Source organism: Thunnus maccoyii, chromosome 12 (genome assembly GCF_910596095.1).
Source record: "Thunnus maccoyii chromosome 12, fThuMac1.1, whole genome shotgun sequence".
Lineage (NCBI taxonomy): Eukaryota > Metazoa > Chordata > Actinopteri > Scombriformes > Scombridae > Thunnus > Thunnus maccoyii.
In genome coordinates, this window is record NC_056544.1 from 2,739,216 (window position 1) to 2,761,496 (window position 22,281).

General features: G+C 38.6%; 1 long non-coding RNA gene across 1 annotated transcript in view; it reads left to right on the top strand.

Annotated features, from left to right (window-relative positions):
* Positions 1-10,833, top strand: part of LOC121908625 — a 74,266-nt gene extending 63,433 nt beyond the window's left edge. Inside the window, exons 5-6 of the long non-coding RNA XR_006099280.1 lie at positions 8,763-8,788; positions 8,943-10,833. This is a non-coding gene — a long non-coding RNA (uncharacterized LOC121908625). The remainder of the gene's footprint in view (positions 1-8,762; positions 8,789-8,942) is intronic.
* The last annotated feature ends 11,448 nt before the right edge of the window (positions 10,834-22,281 follow it).

Consider the following 22,281-nt stretch of genomic DNA (forward strand, 5'->3'; position numbering starts at 1 on the left):
AAATTACACCAAGTTACATAGTTGTCCTCCAACCCTAGTCCAACCGTAAGAGTTGGCTAATGTGCATTGTGTTGGTCTGAATGGTTATAAGACTAATCCTAACCCGCTACCTTTCTAAACCAGTTAGCTACTCGATTTGACTGTTATCAGCCTATTGAATAGGTGTTATCATCACACATCTGTCCCAAATGCATGGGCTACTAGGGGCCAACTAAACCTACTAGTAGGTTCAGGAGGCTTTTATCACCCATTTATTTCAGTGAGCCAATGTTGGTGGAGCCCAGTAGGCGCAGAAGTCCTGCCAGGCATGCGCTGTCATGTGACTGTCAAGTTTCTTTCTGCAAAAACAAACAAACAAACAAAAATGGTTGACATTCCTTTTATTTTCAGTGAAAAATACAATATTTCAAGATAGTTTTGGCATTACATTTCTAGTGAGAAATGTGCATTCTATTTTGATAATCTTCATTCAGTGAATGTATATGATGTTTAATTTGTTATTTATTACAAAGATTCTTTCAAGTCTTTCTATCCTTACCATGGTAGTTTCTATGGATGCTGCTATCACTGAAACTACATAGCTTACATGTTTGAATCATTGTCTTTGTGTTGTGTAGTATTCTGAGCTGATACATTATTTGTGTTGTTTTATGTAAGTGTTTGATGATTTTCTTTCAATAAAAAATGTAGATTACACTCACTGCCAGATGTAGATTCAGTTCATCCGTGCCCCACGGATGAACTGAATTTGAAATCCAGAATTTGAAGCTTTGCGATTGGCTGATTTTTTTGAGGTAATGCAGTTTGGGATTCGTAGTTGATTGAGGCTCTTATCTCCAACTGTTTTCCTGTACACAGTCCCCTAGACTTTTTCAATGAACCTGAATTATTTCAACACAGTTTATTATACTCCCGAGTTGGCTAAACAAACATGTGGAGGCCATAATTACAAAAAAAGAAAAAAAAGATCCTTAATCACTCTTTGGAGGGTTGCATAACTCCCACCAACAGTGAACACAACTCAAAAACCCATTTCTACAATACCAGCTAAACTATCTCAGATGAACTGACATCCTTGTGATTTTTTTCACGTATCAGATGTGCAAAAGCAGCCATGTTGAGTTGTTAAATGTGTGGCATGTGAATAGTTGTCTGCAGTAAATATGTTCCAAATATCAGAGGTTCCCATTATATTCCATAGTGAATACACATGGGTAATTTTTGACCCATGTGTGTAAAGTTGATGTAGAAATACAAAACTTATGTTCGTTCATAAAGTAAGAAAGGAAAGATAAAAATAATGAGTGTTAATTAGTGAATTAGTGGTAATCAAAATCAAGATGTTTACTGAATACCTGGAATATGAAATGATAAAATACATTTATTTCAAAGATATAGCAAAGAAACACTCAGCCATGCATGAAAAAACATAGGGAATGAATTTGGGTCATTTTTGACCCATGTTGTACATTAGATGGGTGGCGATACAAACATGAGTTTTATTCAAAATGTAAGAAGGGAAAAATGAAAATAAGGATTTGTGATGATCAAAAACAAGTTAATTGAGGAATACCTGGAATACTGAATGGTGAAATTAATTTATTGCAAAGATATAGAAAATAAAAACTCAGTCGGGTCACTTTTTACCCATATTGTGCATCAAAGGGTTCTAGAACCACTGGTCCCATGTCTGTAGCCCCTCCTGTTGCTAAATGATTCAGAATTTAAACATACCTTCAAACATGCACCAGGTTCAAGGTTCAGAGGTCAGTGTTTCAAAGCAGGAGCCATGTATCATCTTCAGACTGACATGATGTTACTCTCCAGGTTGAGTTAATTAAATTATAGGCAATTTGTATAACCATGGTTCTGAGTAGAACAATGTCATCCCTCCCACAGAAAAAGTCGTTTTTACTCACAGTATGTGTATTGTAAGAAAAATCACTTGCATGGACCTGTGTGATCATGTGTACAGCATAAAAAATGATGGTGTGTAGTCACTCTTTAAAGGAGCATTTGAACATTCTCAGCAACCGTTGTCCAACGAGGACTTCCAAAATGGCTGTGTGTGATTGTGTGTGCGTTCACACATGAATAATGCAGACATGGTTGTTGACATCTCATTAATTGATAGGATCCGCCTGGCGTGCTACCCTCACCCTTCTTGGCATGGATAAATGGGAGAATGAAGTGCTCTGTGTTGAAGATGAGGCTACTTAAACAGCTCTGTCTATCTCACACACAGACACACTCACAAACACACAGTGCAGTGCAGTGCTACTTTCTGGTTGTGGCACAGATGTACCAAATGTATTTATCCTATTATAGTGGGGTTGGCAGATAGATCAGTTTGCTGAATGATTTACTGCTCCAGTGTTAAATTGAACCATTTACTCTGGGTGGCTTTTACCAGTTGGATCAAGTGGCTGCTGGATACGAAGGTGGAAATATTTGGAAATTATGGATTCGGTTCATCATCGTGACTGAAAAACACAAAGATCATTCACCCTGAGGATCCCACATATGGAAAGAAGGCAAATAATTTTAGATGCCAAAAATGCAAATGAATGGAAGAATATTGCCTCCAGTATACTGCATTGCTCAAGAAATGCTAACAGTCTTTAAAAAGGATTTTTTGGTGAGGGGAGGGGGGGGGGGGGGGCTACAGGAAATCAATTTTGCTCAGAGAAAGAATCAATCATGATTAATAGTTTGTGAAAGGTTTGTGGTAATGTTCACAAGCAAATACTTCAGCCAAATGTCCTGTACAACAGAATTCCCATTCAAACCACACATATCTAGAGAAATTGAAACTGAAGTTGTTGTATCAAGGCACTTATACAATGCGCTATAATGGTATAATTGTGTGTTCAGACAGAAAATAATTAAAAAAAAATTAAAGTAAAACATCAAAACAACTTTATTGTCCACCTTTGTCACACAAAAGTAGAAATTTGTCTTCAGATTGCATGACAGTCATCATCAATATCACATTATACACATCATACGTCACAAAAACACAAAGTAAAAAAACACTTTACACTATATAAGATGCAACAAAAAAAAGCAAGGAATAGATAGCTAAAAATGATTAGAAATAATTTAAAATAATAAATCAAAACAATATTGACATATCCATAAATTACCAATTAATTCACTGATGTCTGGAATGTGGGATGATATTATTACATATATTGTTAAGGCCTTCTCATACTTTCTGCGATCTGCGTCCACAGACAGCTGTGGACTTACCCGCGGACTGCGGATGCAGTTCCATTCATACTTTTAGGGGGTCAATGGACACAGACATGTTCCACAAGTGCGCACAAGTAAACAGGGCTGCAGTGTGATAACTTTACAGAGCTGTAAAATCCAGTCTGTGAGTATTACAAACCGCTGTGTAGTGTTTTTCTGATCAGCATTTAAATTCAATAACCGGTCACTCCAACCAGATTCGCTGGATTGTATTTCATTGTCTCACTGGCACTTTAAACAACACACCCACACCAACACATCCCCATGTATTGTTTTACACAGGGCTGTTTTCAGTACAGTTCCTGTATGTTGCTGAACAACAAGAAAAAGTTGAAAAAAGAAAAGTGACAGCTTAGTGAGGATAGGAATACAAAACATAAAGTAGACAGGACAGGCATTCCAACCAGGGTTACGCAAGTAAGCTAAAGTTTGCTTTTCTAGCACATGCCTAGTTAAAGTGTTTGCTATGCGTACAGTCCACACAGTCACAAATTTTGTGCTGCATGCGGAGCCTCATGATTCTGTTGGCAATAGCTTGTTAATTTAGTTTACCCATTCATTCATGCATCCATCCATTCATTCATTCATTTTAGTTGTATATATATATAAATACTCAGTGTTTCCCATTCATCAATATCCCTTCTTGGTTAAAAAAAAAAATATCTTGATTTATAGCCAAGTCATTGTATCTGTGTATTTTTTAATATCAGAAGAATGGAGTCCCTGTATTCAAAGTTCATGACTTTCAGGTATGAGACTGATTAATTTAATTCAATTATTTTTCCTCCTAATTAAAGCTTGAGTGTGGGACTTTTGTCTCCCCCTTCTGGCAGCGAGTGTAAAAGGGGGCACTCGGCTGTGATTGCCACATGCATGCGCACCCTGAATGACAGGCACAGAGATGGTCCACCAGCCCAAAAATGTATTTTTTGATGGTTCACTGGGATTTGTCCCAGTATGCCCAAAATCCAGTAAACTGGCCGTAACCTACTCGTGTGTCTGTAAAACAGTGGACAAATTGTTTTTAGCATCACACAACCCCCGTGAAAAGACTAGAGATTTCAGAATTCGATCCATTCGGTCCTATAATATTTGAAAGGTTTAGAGGAGCCGCATGATAAACAGCCAAATGGCCAGCGCAGGAACATGAGATTTAAAAACTCTGTATACTGTGAAACACAGAGAGATTTATGGACATTCATTTATATGTAAAATTTCTGCAGGTTAAATTAATTGAGATGGTGCCCCTATTAACTTCACACGTGTTTATTATTCATTTCCAAGTGTAGTAATACTTGCTACAACTGTATGGGAGAAAAACATTGTGAAGTGCCCTTCCTTTGAAGAACATGAGATATGTTGCCCTATAAGATGCCCTGATGATGGAGTAAACTGGCCGTTATAGTAGAAATGAATGTATCCTTTATGGAGGCTGACCATTAGGAAAATAAAGCACCCTTAAATACATGTTGTAGTTGTTGTGGCTGACATTATTCCATTCAGTTGATTTTGGTACAGTGCTATTTCACTATTTTGCGCAGTCACAGTTAGATTGTTTGGGTCAATGCAGTCTAAACTGTAACCTTGATACTATGACAATTTGTGAGGCATAGGTCACATAGCGAGGCTTTTTTTTGGCAATTAAAACAAGTTTATGGATTAAATTTTTATTAAGGATGCATTACTAATGAATGTAGACTGTATTTTCAAATTTGGTTTTATGGTTAGGTCTGTCCAAAGCTGTGTAACATGCAAAACAATATGCTAGATGGATAGCAGCTAACTGGATAGATACTTAGCCATCTCTACACTAAATATTTGGTACGAACTAGAAATCAACCTTGTGGTGTAGTAGAACCTTAAAAGGAAATCATTAGAGTATTCTTTATTCAAAATGTGTTTACAGCCCTTTAGCTTGGATTAACTTGCACTTGTAGAGAGGAAGATCAGCCCAGGGTTACCCTATGATTACAGAATGCCAAAAAGAAACAGAAGATTTAAGACAATACAAAGGGATCTGCAAAATGCAGTTAGAGGCAGCAAGGGAGGAGATGACAGATAAAGGTACATTTGTACTAGCCATAAGCAATTAGAGGGATGCTCAGTAGAATTTAAACCTCTGCCTAAGCATAGTAAAAAGTTTTAAAAATGTATCCTGTCATGAAATCTGGTAGAGAACCCTTTCAGTAACCCTGCTAACAGACAAACAAATGGAGAGGAGTGCAAACAACTTCTTTGGTTGAGGTAAGAACATATCCTACTAGTGCAGTTCTATTGCTGTATGTCAAATGACAGAGCTGCTCAATCATTCAAGGATGTTTGCCAATTCTATGACACAGAGAAATACAGTGCACTTAAGGTGTTCCTCTCTTCCTATGCTCTTCCTATCAGTAATGTCCAAGCTATGCTTATGTGCCTTAAGTAAACGATATGGACACAGTCTTCCCAAAGCTGACAAAACTCCTCAAAATATATGTTGCATTACCACTGGCAACCACATCAGTGGAGTGCTCATTCTCCAAACTGAAGCTGATCAAAACCCGGCTTAGAAATGGACGCTTTCAGATCTTCTGCTGTTGTCCATTGAGAGGGATGTACCAATTGAACATAACAAGGTCATTAACATTTACAAACCCATGGCCAAAAGAATTCTCCTTTCATTTTAACAATCTTGCTTCTCGCTTCCCTGACTAGTTAATTCTCAAAATGTTAATAGCTCAATGTTTTTCCTACAGTAAATCCTAAAGTAAATCCTTTTTAATATGAATGTGTTGTTTTCCTTATATTCTTAATCACCCTATGAAATGTTAATCTTAATTCGTAGCCTTTCTACCAAACATGCATCGTTGTTCTTTGCTGATGGGAGTCCATTGAATGTATCAGGTGACCTTTATATTTTTTCGACCCTGCCCCTCCGACAGCCTGAGTTCACCACTGGCATATGGTATTGGGATTAGTCCAGAATCAATCAAGCCAAGCAGGTGTACATGGAATGAGGTGATGCACAATTGTATGAAATGCACGTGAGCTGTGTTTGTTGACAAAAAGCTCAGGTGCTATGAAGTGCAGGCTGGAAGAATGAGGTGACTGATACACTCATCCTGTTCCAGCCAGCAGCTGACAGCTGTCAGTGTGCAGGTGGTGGCCGTGTCCTCTGTCTCTTAGAAAGTTCTCTCTTCTGTGAATATATAATCCACATGAACCAGGCAGTCCTGAATTTACTGCACAGTCCAAATCTTTGTCAATGTTCTTTTTTAATCATTAGCAATTGTAGCCTGTTAGCTTGGTAGCTTGTTGTTTAAATATGAAAAAACATAGCAGAAGGGAGAGCAGTAAGGAGGGAGTCAAATAGGGTGGTATATACATTACCAGCAAAAGTTTGGACACACCTTCCCATTCCTTTGAAAGAGAAAGTGGGTCCAAACTTTTGACTGATACTGTATATATTTTTTTAACAAACTGGTACTTACTTTTTTATAATTTAAAGTCTCCCTCCACTCAAAAATGTGTTTTGCTTCTTGATCCTTCAGTGTGATGTTGTTCTCTTCACTATGCTGATTTTTGTGCAGTTTGTTTTCACATTTATCTGCTGAGCTGAGTTTCTGTGCTCACCTTAAAATTGAGTTTAACACATGTACTGTACCTATGAGCGACTAGTTTGGAGCCAACTGTGATCTAATTTGATCCACAAGTGAGTGTGTGTGGAAACTAGAAGCCTCCAGTGCACATACATGAAAAGACTTTACAGTGAAGGAGGAGACATATAGTGTCCAGCAGTTACACAGAAAAACACAAAACACAAATTGTTATTGAAAGCAGAGTATGTGCAGTATATGGCCAAAGAGTTAGACATGTGGAGGATGGACTGAAGGAGTTTGATAAAAGACTGAGCAGTGTGAAATTATCACAAGCATCACTGGCTGAGAGAGAAGGGGACATGCTTGGAGAACTATACCAGAAGGCAGAATATTCACATTGTGGGGATAAAAGAAAACACAGAGGGACCTTGGCCAGTGGAGTTTATCACCAACCTACTTCTCAAAGTGTTTGGGGAGGAAAGTTTTGTGAGATTGCTGTCTGTGGACAGAGCCTATAAAATTCAGCTCCAAAACCAGGAGAGGGTGACAACGAATCACGGTCATTCATAGTAAAAGCTTCATCACTTTCAAACGAAAGAGCTGACAAGAGAGAGAGAGAGGCCCTCTTACCTGCAATGGATCAAGAATTCACATTTTCCCAGACTTCAGCTCGGATATCAACAAACAACATGCTGCTTTCTTTGAATCCAAACAGAAGCTTCATGCCACAAAGGTCAAGTTCAGTCTATACTATCCGGCCACACTGCAGTTCGACCACAAGGAACACATGAAGTTCACAGACCTGGCGGAGGCAGGGTATTGAGAATATTTCTATTCACTCACCTGTAGTAAACAATAACCTTTTTCAACCATTGTCATTAGACTAAGTGTTCCAAATTTGGTATGACGGGGGCATATGTAGCATGGGGGACCTGTATGTTGATAACACTTTTGCCAGCTTTGAACAATTATCCAGAAATACAACATAACAGAAATACACAATCCAGAATTTTCTGTAATTTACAAATCAGGGACTTTGCACCTAAAAAGTTTTCTAATTTTCCAACTAAAAATGACCAACATGCATGCATCGGGTCAGTAACAAAAACATGAACACCAAACAAGGATTACCAAGTAATGAACAAACACAACCAAACCAATTGCAGGGAGGAACATTAATAGACAGTGATGCTCTTTTTCATGGTTTGACTACATTTGTTCTTCTGTATACCTCCATGTTGAGTAATCTAGCTGTAAAGACCTTTTATTGAGGGCCTGTGGTTCTTTGATCAGCTACCGTTCCTGATTATCAGCATACCAGCTGATCAGTACTTATTGGTGCCATTGCAATACATGCAGTTGACCTGTATGTTGTAATCCTCCACATTCATGATGATGCCAGGGTAGTCGTCATCATCATATTTCACCATACACCACCTGTCACCCATGTGGTGATGGTAATGACCTCTGGATGCCATGAAGTTGCGGGAACCTTTAATTTTACATTTAATCCCACATCAGCTTGAAGGCTTGCCTCCTTGAGACTGAAGCAGAGACAGGCTATGTCCTTGTACTGGATTTTCCCTTGCAAGGTACTCACCTGGTGCATTTTCATGGTTTCCTTCACTGCAGTCAAGGGTGGCACCTATTAAAAAAAGACAATAGACAAATTGCAAAGACATGGATTGCCATTTGTGTTCACTGCCCAGGAAGGCAAATCTCAATACACTCTTAAATATGAAGAAGGAAAATATCTGCACACTAAGAACAGCCCTCAGTTGTAATATTTATTTTCAACACAGGTAATGTTTTGAGCATCTGATGAATCACTTGCTAGAGGCACTACTTCACCTGTGTTGAAAAGAAATTTTTCTTCTGTTTTTTGAGGTGAGTATACATTTGTATTGAATCGTTTCATTGTTTCCACAGGTTTGTATTGTACTTCTTTATTTCAGGTGAGTATAGTTTGATTTACATTGAGTACAGAGTGCTTTTCATAATGTTTTTCTCTGGTGAAATTAAAGACAGAAATACAGTGATAAAATTGCACTTACCAACAGCATTTCCTTCACCACCTGTTCTTTGTCTGTTCTCACTGACAAGGAACAGCTCCACAACTGATTCCTGGATCTTAAGCTTGTTAAAGAGCAACTCAGGATCAGGGATATCCTCTACTAAGCACACTAGCCTGTCAGCTGACCGCTTCAGGGTCCCCCCAACACCGTCCAGGGCCCCTTTGCTATGACTGGCCTCAAAGAAATTCCAATTGACATCAAAGCCTCTTTTGAAGGGCTCAGTGGAAAGAAAAAATAAGTTTCCTTTCTGTTTGAACTGGGTTGCCGGCCCATCATTGGAAAAAGTGGAGCTGAGTCACCTGGGGAAACCTTGACTGAACCATATCCAGGACTGGATCCAGGTGTGCCCAATTTGCCAGTGGATCATGTCTCTGCGAAGGGGAAATCTGTGCTGCTGTATATATTACAGCAGTGTGCATGGTTGGCTGCTGGTGGATCCCCCAGAATGGACAGACTGCACTTCATTTGCATAAATATTGCACAAATAGTTTTCACTGAAGTCCACATGAATTAAACATTCATGGTCCTTGAGATCTTCTCTAAGTTGCCTGTAGGCCCTATACTGCCAACGTATGTTGAACAGATGTTGCCTGAATTGTACCATTCTTTCCTGGAATTGATCAACAACTTCATTCTCAATTTTGGTCACTTCTTTTTTGACAGTTATTATGGCCTTTTTCTCCTTATGTAATGCGGATGTTTCGATTGACCATTGGGTGAGTGAAATGACATTGATGGAGGCAGGTCTCACCATGGTCACAGAGGCAGTGCAGCAACTTGCACACTGTTGCATCAGCCATCTCTTCAAGGTTGTTTGAGGATAAAAGCCCACATTTGAAGAGGGTGCTGGCCATGAACCTGATATTTTCATGGGTTTTACATAGATAGGTCTTCCTGTCACTTTCAGTGGGTGTAACTACCAAAAATGGCCTAAGGCTATCGAAAAACGAATATGACACCTTGTTAGTATTTTCAGATTGTAACTTCCTGTATAGGTTTTTTTAGTGTGTCAGTCAGCAGCCTCTTCTGCATCTTTTTTTTTCTTTGGGGTGACTGTTTCTCGCTTACCTATTGTCATTCGGCTGACATCATACCTCAAGAAGAGTGATTTTCTTATTTCTATTTTTCTGATGTTGACCTTACTGTCTTTGCCTAAAACACAACAATATAACACAATTAATATGTAATTAATGTGTTTTGTGCATGAAACAACGGCACTTACTGTAAACTTTTACCAAATAACTCCATCCTACCATACAAATGTCCTGACTTCGAGTACTCTGCCATTGATTCCAGTTCAGGAGGGGAAATAGGGGTCGCTGTCAGAGACGGTATCACTGCCCTGGCCTTTTCTCTGGCTTTCACCTCTCTTTTCCTTCCCCTCCATTTTTTTTTCGTTGGCCATGCTTTTCGCGCTCAGTGAGGTCTGTAATTTGTTTCTTTTTCCCTGTCTCTCGCTGCCATTTCTCTCTCTCTGCGGATACTTTTCTCATCTCTCAGGGTCTGCATCTCTCTTTGCCCTGTAGCGATGCTGCATCTCAGCTGCAATAGGTGGTGGTGCCATTTCCTAACAAATATATATAATGTCATTATTTTTCAACCATACAATTTCTATTATATTATACTGTATTATGTTTTTGTATATAGGGGGAACACTGGGATGAAAGTAACACTTTGCAGATAAACATTACAGACAGAAACTAATTTTCATTGTAATCAACAACTCACGTATGGTCTATCAATACCAGGTGCTATTTTGTACAAATGTAGGACGACTTTGGTATAATTTGACTTTGAACAGAGGTTGCAAATTGTTACTTTCAGCCCTGTCAGTTCGGACAAAAGTAACACACGGATGGGTCAAAACTAGTGCAACGCATAAACTTGAATTGTTTATATTAGTCTTGTTTTTATTAAAACGTCTGACAATGTCCTTGCTAATATGTAATTGCAAACATATTATGTCCTTTATCTTAATAAAAAATTATTAAATTTCATTTCAATTCTCAATTTCATCAAATATTTTACAACAGTATGAACAGTATAACTTTTAAGAAAATGTAACAGTATAAAAGTGTAAAAATAACATTACATTTCAACATAAATTCTCTTTTTTTATTCATTGTCACAGTTGTGACAGATGTAGTGCTCTGCGCCCTCAGTAAATGCCTCGGACCAAAAGAGACACTGAACCCACATTTCCTCAGGCAAGGATGAGCTGCATGTCTCCCCACACATAAGACAGTCCTCATCCTTGTTCTTGGGAAAGTGTAGGTGCAGTGGTTTGATCAGAGTAGAGCCTGCTGTAACACAAACAGTGTGACCGCATTAGTGGCAGGACGAAAGCTGTTACTATCATCCAGACAATGACTCCTGACAGTTAAACATGACTTGCTGCTATACTGAAAAACTCAGTATAAAACTTCAGGATGTGTTGAAGTACTATATAATCTTTCGAATGATCATGACTATAACACATGAAACACTAAACGCAACTTTTTTTAAAAATTCAAAAAAAAATTCCACTTGAGTGAATTTACTTCCTTTGGTTGAAAACAGCTTTAACAGCCACAATTTATAGAATTTCTGGAAAAAATCTTTGAGCCTAGTTATTTTGAGTTCGCCATAGCTCTTTGAGTGATTGACATTTAGTTAGCTAACCTTCTACAGATAAAAATAACTTTTATAACTATGTCAGATATATTTTTTTTAATTTTATATTTTTAGTCAATATCTTGTTGAGCTCTGAATATAGCACAGTTAGTTATCAGTGGGCCTATGTGTTGTGTTTACTGCCACAGAAAAAGAATAAATCTTTGGGTCATTTTCATAACTACGGTTCTCTGAGTAGCACGACATTGCCTCTCTGCCTTCTCATATCAGATTTGCTAATCTTACCAGCAGTTGTGTGAGAGGTACAAACTGAGGCTATGGTTAGCCAGTGTTCTCATATTTACACTTGGCCACATCTGATATATGAAATAGACCTTGCAGTCTTTCCTATTTCGTCACAATTAGGGAGAGGCAGAGGATTCGGCTGAATTGAATTTTTAAATCAAAGAAGGCAGAAATAAGCTAATTTTGAGCAGAAGAAAATGTTTTTACACAAAATTTGTGTGTTGTTGGAAGAATTACCTGTACTAACACAATATGCCAATATAAACCTATGGGAGTATGTGTAAAGCATAAAAGAATGATTTGATTTGATTTTTTCTTTTACTTCTTTTACTTTTTCTTTTTGGAGGGAGTGGCCCAAAGGATATAAAACGGCTGCCGGCCCAGGAGTCTCTCTCTCTTTTCTGCTGAACAGCAGCACCCTGTCCACATGGCTTTCATGTTAGATTAGTTTGTTTTGAACTTAAGTTCCTTTACTTTTACAACCAACATTTCATGCATCCATACACCCACTTTACACTGGATAGTAGAATTGTATTAAATGCAGAGCTGTAATCCACAAACAGAACCCTTGCATAAGTCGCAGGTGCCTCAAGGTGTTTAACAACTGAGTGCAAGCATAAAGACACTGCATCATCGACAGACCTTTTTGCCGGGTATGCAAAGCGGTAAAGCTCAAGGGCAATACTAGACAGGTGACTGCAGTCCAGGTGCTCAAAGACTTTCATTAACAGATGTTAAGGCAACAGGTCTGTAATGATTCAGGCAGTTTGGGTTAGATTTTTTTGGGCACAGGAATAATAACAGCTGACTTAAAACATGCTGGGACCCTTTTTGCCTACACTTAAGGTTCCTAACCTCATGTTCAGTGTTTAAAAATGGAGGCATAGCATGATCTGATAAGAAAGGCAGTGGAACCAGGTTGGTGTCAAACCTCTAGTAAAATGTATTTAACTCATTAGTCAGGTTGGGGTCAGAATCTGTGATGACAGGTTTTGTTTTATGGTTTTCTGATTAACTGCATGCTCTTCCACACACTGCTGTTGTCATTAGAGTTGAGTTTACTTGCATGCTTTGTAGAGGTCTTTGTTGCCTGATTTAAAAGCTACATTTTTCCTCTTCCATGATTCTTTACTATATTAAGTGAACCATGGTTATCGCTGTGAACCATAACTGATTTAGATGAAATACATGCATCTTCAACAAATTTTATATAAGAGGTGACCAGATCAGTGTAAGAGTCCAAATCATTATTTGCCTCTTTAAATGTGTCACAGTTAGTTGTCAGAAGACAGTCATTCAACCTGTCCATGTTCTGGGGGGACCACAGCCTGACCATCCTCTTGCTGGGTTTCAGTTTTTAGCCTCTGACGGTACGTGGGAATCAAAAGACAGTGTTGTGGTCTGACTCACCAAGAGGAGCTCTCACCACTGTGTAAAAGGCCCATGGAATAACATAGAGACATTGGTTGAGCATTTCGTCACCTCTCATGACAGTGAAGATTTGCTCCTTGTAACTTGGAAGTACTTTCCTCAAGTTTACATGATTAAAATGACCCAACACCAAAACCGAGGCTTAGAGTTTTCTATGTCCATGATATGGGTCACGAGCTGCTGAGCAGCAGCCGTGGCCCCAGCCTGAGGAGGAATGTAAACAGCTACCAAGATAAAGCATGTAAATTCCCTGGGAACATACAATGGTCGTCGGTAGTGCGATCTGCCCAGTATAGTGTGAGGCCCTCCAACTGCAGCATGGAGTCAGGTGTATCAGAGTTAAGACAGGTCTCGGTGAAGCACATAACTGAGCAATCCTCATAGTCCTTCCTCAATGTGGTTAACATGGCCAACTCGTCCAATTTGTTGGTTAAGGATAGCACATTTGAGAGTGTCCTGCTTGGTAATGGAGTGCGGTGCCTGTGCTTTCTGTGCTGCACAGGAACCCTAGCCCTTCTACCGCATTTCCTGGGCTTGTAGGGCATGTAGTTGGAGCTGGATTGTTCAACAAAGTCACTGGAAGTGTAGAGCAACTTGGATTTTAGGTCTTGCATATCATGGAACGTGTCCTTAGGAGTTCCAGTCTTTCATTGTCAATGGAGAAACGCATACTCTCGACAAAATGCAAAGCCTTCCTTGAATGGCAGAAGAGAGAAGAGTTTTGGCTTACCTAATTTTCTGTATAATTAGTGGGCTGCTCATATTCACAAAATAACCTACTTGGTGTACAATTAGGAGGAGGGATGGTCCTGTGTGGTCCCTAATGGAAGAGCTCTCATGCCAACCAATGTCTTCAGTGGCCTTCGTGTGTGCTCCTCTTCCTCCGAGAAAACGCTATTGCACAAACAACCTGATTGTAAAATCTTTACTGAAGATTTGGACACAGCTTAGACTTCACTTTAAACACAAACAGGCTATTACATGCATGCTTGTCATTTCTAATCCGCTGTTTCCTCCTTCACTCAACAATTCGTGTCTGGTTTGGGCAGGTTTGAAATGTGTAGGAGATCTATTCCACAATAATGTGTTTGTCCCCTTTGAGAATTTAGTCACATTTTTTCAGATATCTCCAAATCCGAGATTTCATACATCAGAACTTCTTATCTTTTCTATCCCTCCTACCTTCGTGCCACTTAAAAGCTTCTTGAGAGGAGGAATTTGATTGGGCCTGGCACTCTGCTATTACATTGATATTCTCATCCTCTATTTGTATCCACCGTGGCCTGCTACAATTCAAAGTCTTTCACTGCTTACACCTATGTAGAAAGAAGTAGACTTGCCAAGTTGTATCCGGGCGTTGACCCAACGTTTGTGAGATGCCATCAGGCCCCTGCCACTCCTTTCCATATGTTTTTCTCACTGGGCTCATTTTGGTCCTCCATTTCTAGGATGTTCTCTCACATGTGTGGACAAGATAAGATAAATCCAGACCCTGTTACTGGTATTTTTGGAACTGCCCTATGAAGTGTATTGTTTCCTAACTCCCTAACTCCTAGCCCTCTCATCCCTCCTAGCCAGATGCCTCATCCTCCTTAAATGGAAATCAGTAGCACCCCCATCTCACACACAATGGGTCAGGGATGTCATGTCTCACCTCAAGCTGGAAAAGTTAAAGTATACCACATGTGGCTCCACTTAGAAATTCTACAAGATATGGCAACCATTTCTGAGTTACCTTGAGAAAGAATTTGCAACAGACCAAATAAGGAGTGTAGATTGGAGGTTGTTCTCTGAATAAGTATAAAAGAGAAATTCCAAGATGTCTGTGACTGTTTCCTGTGGACCTGAAAAATAACACTGAGTGCTCAGTTCATCTTCTAGATTGCATCTCGTTATCAAATTCAAAATAAAGTACTCAAAACATACATACACTTCTCATTGTGTATCAGTCTCTGCTTCAGTCCAGTACTGTGACTTAAGAGGTAGATATAAATAGAGGCCAATTGTGTTACAACATTCTACAGAATACATTCATAGCTGTTGATATCTCACATTTACTGGTGTGCTTCTTACAGTTTTCTACTTTAAGCAGCATTCAAGTACACTTCATCACCTGTACATAAGCGATTCAGGGCTACTATAATGATATAGTATTATTTATACTGCATCGGTTGAAATCATACTGAAATTAAACACACTGAACACAAAACAAACAATTTGCACTGTAAAACAATTAGACTAAATCTTGAAACAGTATAATTTACACCTTTTACATTGCATACATTACACAATTTATCTCTGTATATCTTTAAACTCTTTTGAAGTTAAAGCACTTAAACTCTAATATGTTATAAAGTGTGTAGGAACCCCAATAGTGAAAAGTGGAAAGTAAATAAGTCCAGTGACCATCCTGCATGTTACTGTCACCTACATTTTTAAGATGATTTTACATCATTAAGATCTTTAAACATGTGTGATTGGCTAACAAAATCAAAATAAACAAAAAAGTTTTGGGGTGTGCCACATTTATGATGTGCAAATGTGGGTTTGAAGAGAGTGTTCCATATTATTCCACAGTATTCCTAAACAACCCTTTTTGCTGGGACTCCTTGCTATGAGCATTTTAGACAGAACAGTATTCTCAGAATGTTAGGCACAGCTCCAGATCTTCATTCATGTTTTGGTTATGTGTTAGTGTTAGATCACCTTTTGGCACATTTAGCCTGCTTTTAGGACACATTAGCCTGCTTTTTAGCCTAATTTACCCTGTGCTAGCTGGGGGCTCAGGAAGCAGCTGCCACTGTGTCAGAATGCAACTCCAGAAGATTCCACTCAAGTAGCTGTTTCATTGTGCCATCTGCTCAGGCTGCTGCAGTTTCTCTGATTCTGAATGTCCATCTGTCTCTCTCGGACTGTTTCTTCGTCTCTGTCCAACATACAGTATATATTAACCTTTAAGATACCTTTCTATATGTGCCTTACAAGCATCATGTGCACATGACTGTTACAGGGTTGGAATGGACTAGAGCTGGCAAAATATGAACAAACTATTCTTTTGTACTGATTCTTTTTTGATTTATACTGGGACTACACTGGTACTTCCTCCAAGAAATAGCCATATGCTTGCTCTCTAAAGTCCTTCACTGACAAAATATTTCGCCTTCCCCACCTATTCAGCTTTAATGTTACCAAACTAAATGTTAAATAGTGTTACAAACTCACTCCGCACTGTGTGACAGTTTAGCTTCAAGCAGTTTAGCTTCAAGCAGTGCAGGTGGTGACTGACTGATACATGTACCTTAGCTGTATGTAATCTATGCAACTGATCAGTAAAGCAAGGCAAGGAAGTTTATTTATTTAACACATTTCAACAAGCATTAAAAGCATCATAATCAGGAGTTATTTCCACCAAAGTGAATAAGAATTGTACCATATTTACGCTGATCCTTAGCCAGCAGTTTTAAATTTAGAGCTGGCCTACATAGAGAAAGGTTAGTAAAGTTATTGCAGCATTGCAGCACTAAGCAAGGCCAGAAAGAGGTTGAGTGGGTCACTTTACCACAATTAATGCTAATTTTATTATGAACAAAAATAATTACCTCTAAAATAGCCCCCCCACTCTCTCCTCCCAATGGGAACAAATCTCATTCCAAGCTCAAGTCAAAAGTTGGCAGCCCTGTTTTTAATATAATAATAGGTCTAACATTATTGTATTGCCCACTTATATCACCTACACCTAAGACTCAAATATTATGAAATTTACTGTGAATACTCTCTACATATTTGCCTCAAGTTCCGTGCATGCCATGTTTACAATAAAGATTTTATTGAAGACATTTCTCCCCTAAGGCTTTTATTTATTTAATCAAAGCAGGGTCACAAATGATACCTATAAAACTGATTGCAGACAAGTTGCAATTTGTTTTTTCACAGTATTAAAATTGTTATGTAAAACTTTTTAAAATAGACTTTGTTATATCTGAAAGGACAGAACTCCCCATGCACAGCCGGTATTTTCAGACAGGTGCTGGTCAGTCGCAGGAACATATAAGGTGAAAATCAAAATTAACCACCGCACACTGTAATGACTTTACTGTGACTTTATTAAGAGCGAACAACGCGTTTCGCCTGTAGCTTCTTCAGGTTCGCTCAGTACAACTGCTGAGTACTCACAGGTGTGATAAATACATTTGAGTCACATGACTAATTATCATAGTCTTCATTTTCTCAAAGTGAACATTTTACAAAGGGCACAAAAATGAAAATATACAGATAACAAAAAACATGACGTGATTAATGTTGCACAAAGTTTCAAGTATTACACCATTTTATATAATTAAACTTCATTACATCCCGTAAACAACTGACTGAATAGGATGGCTAAAACTCCCTAAGCAGAATGGACTACAGGTCCTACAGCTGTCCCTCTTCATCACTAAATGGGAAGGGTGAATGCCAGGGGACCTAGTGGCTCATCTCTCCCTAAGAGTCCAAATAGCCTGTGGAGAGAAGTTAATATTTACATATCTTAGACAAAAACTCAAATCCTGTGTTTCATAAAGTTTACATACTCATATCAAAGAAAAGAGCTCAAATACTATGTATCATATGGTTAACATGTTCATATCACAGAAAAGAACTCAAGTCCTGTGTTTCATTAAGTCCATAAGGTTCAATAGTATTCAATTCATAAATCCAAAATGCCACCCTTCTTAAGAGCTGGTTAATCAAGTTACCACCTCTTGGATTGGGTTGCACTTTCAATGCCGATAAATTTGAGGGACGTAGCCGACCCATGGTTTTTCTCTTTGTAGTGTCTAGCAATGGCATAATCCATATCACCATTTCTAATGGCAGCCTTATGTACAGCAACTCTTAGCTTGAGATGGGGCTTTGTTTGGCCTACATACATTAAGCCACATGGGCATTTCAAGATGTAAATGACATGTGTAGAGAGTCAGTTAATGAATTCTTTTATGTCATATTTCTTTCCTGTATGAGGGTGATTAAATGTCTTGGTATTAAATGTGTTTGAACAGTGTGCACATTTTCCACATCTATAATTTCCATACACTTGTTGAGAAAGCCAATTAGTTTGTGTAGGTTCCTTATACATAGAACTGACAACAGTATCTCTGACATTTCTGCCGCTTTTGAAGCAGAAACGAGGTCTAGAGGATGACAAATGATTCAAACTAGGGTCACATTCTAGGATTTTCCAGTGTTTGTTTATAATCTGTTTGACTTGCATAGATGCCGTACAATATTCAGACACAAAAGTTACTCTGTTTTCAATGTGTTTCGGGGGAGGATATAATAATACTTCCCTATCCACATTGTTAGCTTTATCAACAGCTTGATCAATGAGTGTCTGGTCAGTTTGATAATCCTCTTCTTTACTACATATTCTTCTCAACCTCACAAACTGGTCATATGGGATGTTACTGATCATATGGTGAGGGTGGAAACTCGTAGAGTGTAGAATGGTGTGTCTGTCAGTTTCTTTTCGATAAATAGATGTGTCCAATTTTCTATTTTCATTAACAGTTATCAAAAGATCCAAAAAGTGAATTTTTTCACAACTGTATTCCATAGTAAAATGCAAAGAGGGATGAGTGCTATTTATATAGTCACTAAATGCCCTAAGTTCATCCTCAGAACCTGTAAACCCCATAAAGATGTCATCAATTTATCTTCTAAAAAACAAGATGTTGTTATATCTGACCTTAACTGCATCCAAATTGTTTGACTTCTTCAAGCCAAAAGATAACCTTCAGTGGATTACTTTTTTTTCTAGATCGCCAGTGTTAATTTTGGCACCTGATTTTGATTTAGTTTTAGTCTTCTGATCAAAATGTGTATTAGTTTAAGTCAAATATTAGTCCTTTAACTTTTGTTAGTTTTAGTCAACAAAACCCAAAGACATTTTGGTCTCATTTTTGTTGCATTTTTCATTTTTATGTCTTCTAAGCATTTTGAGGCTACAGCTTTTTGCCATCTTTGTTGTGTGCATGTGTTGGATAGTGGAAAAGGCAGTGTGTTAAAACACTGTGGGAAATATTTACCAAGCTTGACGCAAATTACCGTCAAGGACGCTGATACCGGACTGGAGCTAGGGAGCCATTAAAAGTCAGGGAAAATATGAGGTACCTGAGGGAAACAGAGAGGTCAAGTTGTGTGAAAGATAACAGACTGTTGCAATTCTATTCTCTTCTGTTGTGTTGCTGAGCAGAGAGCTCTGCTAAAGTCACTTTGTTATGTGTATTTTAAACTGCATCTCTCTCTCTCTTTCTCTCACTGTCTCTCTGCTATAGTCTCTCTCCTTTTGTGTGTGTCGGCTAAAACAGTGATGCAGATTTTACACCTTTTAGCGGTGCAAAACTTCAGTGCAGCCCTTTGGTTAATAAGGAGAAACACTATTTAAGTGTTTAGCACCCAAATCCTTAAGGAGACCTATTTCACTTTTTGTGTTTTCTGTTATTTATACATGTACTGTTCTGATGTTGGATATCTATATTAGACATGGTGGTCAAAGTTCCAGTAGTTCTTATAGTTGACCTGGCCTCAGGAGCTGGTGAAAGTTGGCAGAGACGCAGCTTCTGGAAGCTAACCAATCAGACCACGGTGGGCTCATCAGGAGGGGGGGGGGGGTGGCTTAAAGAGACAGGAGGGCTGAGGCTGAACTGAGGGGCTGTGTACAGGTTAGTATGAGTTAAACAAGGAGATTTTTGAACTGCAAATCATGCAAAGATGTTCCAGTAGAGCCCTAGATTAAAAATATAGACCTGGACATGTGCAGAATATGTCCCCTTTAGTAAATATCCCCCACAGTGTCCATGTGACTATGCTCTGCAGTGATATAACAGACTGACTGCTTCTCGTCAAATTCTCAGTGGATTGTAGATGAATTTAGTCTAAAAATCTGTTTCTTCTTCTTGCAACATGCTTCTTAATAACAGTCATGCAACAGGTCAAACAACTAAATCAACTTCTGAACAAGAGATGTTATTGGCTACTGAAGGAGGCCCTTTAATGCACACTCATTCAATTTGTCCATTCATCCATCTTTCACATTATCTTTTAATTTTGATTCGTTGACGGAGGAGAGAATAATGTAAAACATTTTGTCATAATTCTCATTTTTAAAGGTTACTTTTTATTTAGCTTTCGTCCCACTTTCATTAAAAAAAAAAATCATCAACGGATATTTTTTGTCATAGTTTTTGCTGATGAAATGAACATTGGTGCAAATATTGACCACCTAATGCAGTCCAATCAGGTACTGATTTATCTCTACACTCATTTTTAAATACACAATTTGCACAACTAGTCAGCTAGAAGATGCAACAGGATTTCTTTGAGAGTTTCAGCAAAGACTCCACAGCTTTTGTTCTCCAAGTCTGAAGCAGATCTTGGCAGAGTGCTCTGTCTGGCAGTCCTGAGTGATGTGGAGGAAAGAGGAGGTGAATGGGTGGTGGTGGGGACATGAGATGAGCAACGAAGAGAAGAAGGAAAGGGCTTACTTATGAATGAACTTATGATTGGGGAGATGTATGACAGTGAGCCATGGATAAGATGAAGTGAGATGTATGAGGAGAGAGGAGAGTGAAAGCAGTGCTGCTGGTCAGACACAAGGCTCAAGTTTGATAATTACTAGCTAGACATACATTGTATCCAATATAGACAGCATGAGTGGGTCTGGTCTGGTCAGACAAGCTGCCTCTGCATCTCAAAGACAGAGAGGTCAACAAGGCCTGTCCAACTCCAAAGACTCTTTCAAATAATGTTGAGAAAGCTGTCCTGTCTGCCCACATTTGGAGAAGGTTTAGTCGTCCAGTCCTCAGGCTGCTCTTTTATTTTAGAGAATACCTACTTTAGGGTCTATTTTTTTCCTCTCCATTTCCTCATTGAGGAAAGTAATTCAGTCCTAATCGCATTCTTTCATCTTTTAGGGCTGTTGAGTACCACTTACCTCTGGATCGTGGACCTGAGCACTTGCCAAATTGCTGCTGGAGCGGTTGTGGATAAAGTGAACATTTTAAAGGACTAAGACTGAATGTTAAAAGGTTGGGTTTTTTTTTTCTTTTCTTTTGGAAATCATTCACCCAGCCTGACATTTTAACTGATTGCACCACATAAACTTACTGGAGATTGAATTGATATTCAACATTAACCTAATACATTGTTTTTGCCGTGAAATGTCAAAACTCATACACACTTAAATGTGCTACATACTGTATCGATGGGAACGGGGCTCTGTCTGGACATGTTGGTGCCCTGGGCAAAGCATCCACTGGCACCCCTGAAGGGAGTCATCTTTTCAATATAATATTATAACAATTATAATATTTAATTAATTCAAACTTAACTTCACCCAACTCCCGCTCAATGTCATGTCAGCAACATCATCTTTTAATAAGTACCTCTACATGCACACCGGTCCCTGATATGTGTCATCTTGATATTAATCATATTCAGAATATGATATGGAACATGACCTGGTTATTACAGTAACATGATTCTAACTTTGACGCCTCCACATCCCAGGTCATTTCTGTACTGAGCTGCAGCTATTCTCAGTATGAGAGACTCTTATGGGTGTCCTGACCACCAACATGGAAAAGAAAGCTGGTCAAATTAAACTAAACTATTATGAACATCTATCATATTTATATAGGCAGACTTCCTGGTTCATTTATGACCTCACTGTACTTACACGTGTGCAGTAAGGGATTATTAGCAACATTTAAGGTTCACTCACTCTCCTTTTTAAAAAATAAATAGTTGACTTCTACACTACTTGAAATTTTCAGTTTTCCAAAATCAACTGAAGAGTTAAGCGAGCTAACTTTAGCTTTGTTTGGCCTTGTGATTACAACATCCGAACGTGTTGCAGTGCAAAGCAAACTTCACTGCCAACACGTGACTGACATTCAATGTTGAAATGTGGTTGAAATAATGTCAGTTGTTGTTGTTTCAACATTGAAAAAATGTTGAAACTATGTTTAATGCTAAATGGTTGTAAAAAGGTTAACAAAATATAT